This window comes from Sinocyclocheilus grahami, unplaced genomic scaffold, assembly GCF_001515645.1.
Source record: "Sinocyclocheilus grahami isolate Dianchi unplaced genomic scaffold, SAMN03320097.WGS_v1.1 scaffold143.1, whole genome shotgun sequence".
NCBI classification, from domain to species: Eukaryota; Metazoa; Chordata; class Actinopteri; order Cypriniformes; family Cyprinidae; genus Sinocyclocheilus; species Sinocyclocheilus grahami.
Genome location: NW_015505322.1, coordinates 1,438,401 through 1,443,400, shown reverse-complemented (window position 1 = coordinate 1,443,400; position 5,000 = coordinate 1,438,401). Strand labels below are relative to the sequence as shown.

The 5,000-nt window shown below is 39.8% G+C and overlaps 1 protein-coding gene and 1 long non-coding RNA gene across 2 annotated transcripts in view; one reads left to right on the top strand and one right to left on the bottom strand.

The window, feature by feature from the left end:
* Window positions 1-4,387, bottom strand: part of LOC107591560 (uncharacterized) — a 16,282-nt gene extending 11,895 nt beyond the window's left edge. The window contains exon 1 of the long non-coding RNA XR_001609888.1: window positions 4,255-4,387. This is a non-coding gene — a long non-coding RNA (uncharacterized lncRNA). The remainder of the gene's footprint in view (window positions 1-4,254) is intronic.
* The window catches only part of LOC107591559 (glycine receptor subunit beta-like), a 21,326-nt gene that overhangs the window by 228 nt on the left and 16,098 nt on the right, over window positions 1-5,000 (top strand). Inside the window, exon 1 of the mRNA XM_016280753.1 lies at window positions 1-198. This exon is cut by the window's left edge and continues 228 nt beyond it. The gene's annotated coding sequence lies outside the window, so the exon portion shown is untranslated. The remainder of the gene's footprint in view (window positions 199-5,000) is intronic.

The window sequence follows — 5,000 nt, the reverse complement described above, 5'->3', positions numbered from 1 at the left end:
TTCGTAACTTAAATGCAGGCGGAGAAAGTGACGCCGGTGCGGGACGGAGCTTGCTTCATCGCGCGAGAGCTCAGCATCAGCATCACTGCAGCGGGACAGCTCCATCACCGAAGCTGAATCCGGAGCGTGGATGTACGTACAATGTCAGCCGTGTGTTTGAGCGGGGGACACTAATATCAGCTGTGTTTTCTTCATAAGGTAAGGCTGCGTGTCTCTATACGGTCATATGTACTGACGCGCTTATTTCGGTTCAGCATGATCTCTCAAGTTCTTAGTGACTAATTACCAGTGTCTTCGCGTATATGTCTGGAAGAGTGTTTAACGATGTGATGAGTGTTTCCACTGCGGATCTCTAGTGCTGGATTCGGTCCCGAGTGTTTTTCATTCCGCTCTTATTAACGTTCATTAATCTGCACATTATTCTCAAGGTCTGATCAAGGCGCGACTATCAAGCTGTTGCAGGGCGTTTTGGACGAGATTGTTATTCAGTAAGAGACATTTCTCTATCAAGATGCTCAACTAGCAAACACTTTGAGATGGGCCTGTTTGTACAAGCTTCTAGTTCAAAACCAATTCTTACATTGGGAAAAAATGTGTGAATTCTAACATCCAAGTGAAAGATGTAACCAACATGTCAGAAAAAATAAATACATAAATGAAAAAAACAGAATCACTGAGTTGGAAAAAGGATCACCCCCTTGTGTCAGTATTTGGTTGAACCACCTTTTGCTTTAATTACAGCCTTTAGTCTGTAGGCAAGGCCGTATTAACCATTGGGCTAGGCGGGGCTGAAGCCCCGGGGCCCGGGCAAGGAGGGGCCCGTGATTGGCCGTGGGGTAAATTGACTGGCGCGCCGATCGCCCCCCACTTATTAGCGCTGTTATTTAGTTGAGCTTTTCCATAAATTCCATGCATTACCATTTGAGATTTAAGCTTAAAGTCTTAATTTGGTTTACCAAGCAAATGCATTTATTCTATATTTGACATTTGAAGGACATGTGCAGGTATCTATCAGGTGATCGCTGCCCTTCACGCTTCACTTCGTTATGAAGTAATCTGGAAATGTTTGCGCGAAGAACAATATTCTATAAGTAAAGATGTCAGCAATTCTGAGAGAGAGGGGCTCATAAAGTCATGGGGACCCAGCAACTCTCTGATTACCAGTATTGTTCCAAATATATTATTTTGCATTCAACAGCAGAAGGAATCTCATACAGGTTTAGAACAACAACAGAATTTTCATTTTCGGGTGAACTATTCCTCTAAAGCAGCCTAATATAGCTGCTGTTGCCATTTTTGCCAATAATGTAAATCAAACATCAGAAAGAAAATCACTTACTGTCCTTGACTGAATCACTTTTGTAAAATAAATAAGAATGAATGTATATTAAATATATACAGTGAAGACCATTCAGTCTATTTGTCAATTTGTATACATCGTAATATTATTCAGTGCTTTCAAGTTTTTCCAAGTAGGCCGATTTCTTATGATCTTTGTTCTGTTGTAGCTTAATTTGTGACTGTTTACTTGTCTTCAGTAAGCTTATTTTTACTTAGGCTAGTATTCTTTTTTTTGTGATATTGAAATTGGTAACAAATTATGAAATTTCATTGCATCAAGAATTTTGATGTGGAATAAAAATCCTATTTAAAGCTATATATATATATATATATATATATATATATATATATATATATATATATATATATAATGTATATATATATATCATTATTGTGATGGGGGGCCCTGCAGTAAGTAATAGCCCCAGGGCCCAGTACAGTCTTAATGCGGCCCTGTCTGTAGGGATTTGTCTCTACCAATTTTGCACATCTAGACTTTGCAATATTTGCCCACTCTAATTTGCAGAACTGCTCAAGTTCAGTTCAATCTGATGGTGAGTGTTTGTGGTCTTCAAGTCATTCCACAGATTTTCAGTGGGGTTTGAGTCTGGGCTCTGACAGGTCATGCAAGGACATTCAGCTCTTTCTCCTTCAACCACTGTGTGCTTTGGGTCACTGTCATGTTGGAAGGTAAACCTTCTTCCCATTGACAACTTTCTGGCAGATTTTCCTCAAGAATTGAATGGTATTTTGCCTCATCCATTTTTCCTTCTATCCTGACAAGTGCTTCAGTCTCTGCTGCAGAGAAACACCCCATAACAGGACATCACCACCTCCATGCTTTACTGTAGGAATGATGTTGTTTGGATGCTGAGCTGTATTGGATTTTCATCAGAAATATCATTTGATGTCGAGGCCAAATAATTCCATTTTAGTCTCATCTGCCTCAGAATCTTCAAGGTGTGTTTTGGCAAAGCTCAGTCTGACTGCATGTGGCCTTTCTTGAGTGGCTTTTTTTCTTGCAACCCTCTCATATAAGCCACATTTGTGGAGAATTTGTGATGTTGTTGTCACATGCCCACAATGACCACTCTTCTGCTTCAGAGCTGCTGTAGCTCTTGGTTGCCTCTCTGATCAGTTTCCTCCTGCTCTTTCATCCAGTTCGGAGCGACGTCCTGATCCAGGGAGGGTCTGTGTTGTACCGAATACCTTCCGCTTCTTAATAATAGACTTCACTGTGTTTCTAGGCATTGATAAAGCCTTTGAATTTTTTTGTATCCATCTCCTGACTTGTGCCTAACCACAAATATTTATCCCGGAGGTCTTTTGACAATGCTTTGCCACCCATAGTTGATTGTTTGCTTCAATTGCACTACCAAGGACTGAAGTACTCCAGGAAAGCTCTTTTCATGCTGAGCTAATCAAAATGAGCACAGCTGATCACAGCTGAAAGTCAAATGGCTTTGTGTGCCGTTGAGAAGGTGATTAGCTACACCTGACATGTACTGGTGTTATGTACCTGACATGGTAGTGTTCACTTGGATGTTATAAGCTGCACTGAGTAAACACAGCTGGATAAAACAAAAACTGTCTGTCTTCATTCAGGCTGCAAAGCAACAAAATGTGATTATTTTAAAGTGGGGTGATTTATTTGATATACCCACTGTATAATGGACAATTTCATGTTTCATTGTGACACTCTAGACCAGGGTTCCTCAAATCTTACCCTGGAGGTCCAATGCGCTGCAGAGTTTAGCTCCAACCCTGATCAAACTCAGCTACCTGTGATTTTCTAATGATCCTGAAGACATTGATTAGCTTGCTCAGGTGTGTTTGTTTAGGGTTAGAGCTAAACTCTGCAGGAAAGTGGATCTCGTGGGCCAGATTTGAGGATCCCTGACCTAGACCATAAAAGCTATGACAACTTGCCCTCAGGTGAATGTGTGTTCAGTGAACTGTTTCTATTTTTCTGTGAAATCACAGTCAAAAAGTTCAATAGCTCGACAAAGCCTTGGTCACAATACAGCATATAGCCATAGTTTGCATAGTTTACTTTCTGAGAAAATTCTGAATTTGTCTTATTCCTCACTTTCTAATCAACCCTGATATGCTTCCGCCTTTGAAAACATGCATTGATCTTTCTTACGTCACTTATAATAAGGTGATATTAATATTATTATAAGGTAATATTAATATTATTCCGTTAAATAATGGGATTTTTTTTCTTTAAATTAAAGAATTAAATTATTAATTTTTTTTAAGCGCTGTATTATATCTTGGCCTCAACCAGCTCAATCAGCCCTGTTATGGGAATTTTTTTTTTTAAATCCGTCAACCTTTACAAAAGATCGTTCTTGGCCCAATATCATCAAAGCATGTTTACTGCAAACAATGTGGTGTGGTTCAACCTCATTTTAAATGTAGCTGGGTTTTTTTAGTTGTATTTCATTCATTAAATTTTATTTTGAAAGAGGAATTTCATTTAACTAGAATATACATGGTTATCTATTAAGCAGTAACTTAAATTAAATGATTGAAGGAACAGTTCACCCAAAAATTAAAATGTGCTGAACATGTGCTCACTCTCAGGCCATCCAAGATGTAGATGAGTTTGTTTCTTCATCAGAACAGACTTGGAGGAATGTAGCATTGCATCACTTGCTCACCAATGGATCCTCTGCAGTGAATGGGTGCCGTCAGAATGAGAGTCCAAACAGCTGATAAAAACATCCCAATAACCCACAAGTAATCCACAGCACTCCAGTCCATCAGTTAATGTCATGTGAAGAGAAAAGGTGTTTGTAAGAAACAAATTCAATATTGAGAATAATTAAACCATTGCTTCTAAAATATCCTCTGTCTATATACTGCTTATTCAAATAAAAAAGTAATCTTGATGCGAGGGGAATGGACTCATATTTGGGCCAGAAGTGATGATTTAAAGTTAAAATGCCCTGCTGGTGGATTAGTTTCTTACAAGCGCATACCTTTTCACTTCACAAGGCGTAAATTGATGGACTGGAGTGGTGTGGATTACTGTGATGTTTTTATCAGCTGTTTGGACTTTCGTTCTGACGGCACCCATTCACTGCAGAGGATCCATTGGTGAGAAAGTGATGCAATGCTACATTTCTCCAAATCTCATCTGCATCTTGGATGGCCAGAGGTTGAGCAAATTTTAAGCAAATTTTACTTTTTGGCTGAACTGTCGATTTGAAGAATGGCATTAAAGGGGTCATATGATGCTATTTCAATTTTTACTTTCTCTTTGGAGTGTTACAAGCTCTTGGTGCATAAAGATCTGTAAAGTTGCAAAGACTGAAGTCTCAAATCCAAAGAGATATTCTTTATAAAAGTTAAGAGTCAACCACGCCTACCTAAAACGGCTCGTTCTAACACGCCCCCACATGTCTACATCACGATGTGGGAAGATTTGCATAACGCCGCCCAAATGTTCACGCAAAGAAAGAAGGCGTAACTTTTATTCTCGCTGTAGTATTATTGTTGCCGCCGCCATGTGAAGGCGCTGTGTGTTTCGTTGGAGCTGATCCGTGCTGGTCGCTGAGGAAATACTTCAACTTTGCGCTGTGGATCGCCGGATCGGCTTTCACCGTGGACGAAGCGGAGTCCAGCCCGGGGTCGTCACATGTGGTTGCTGC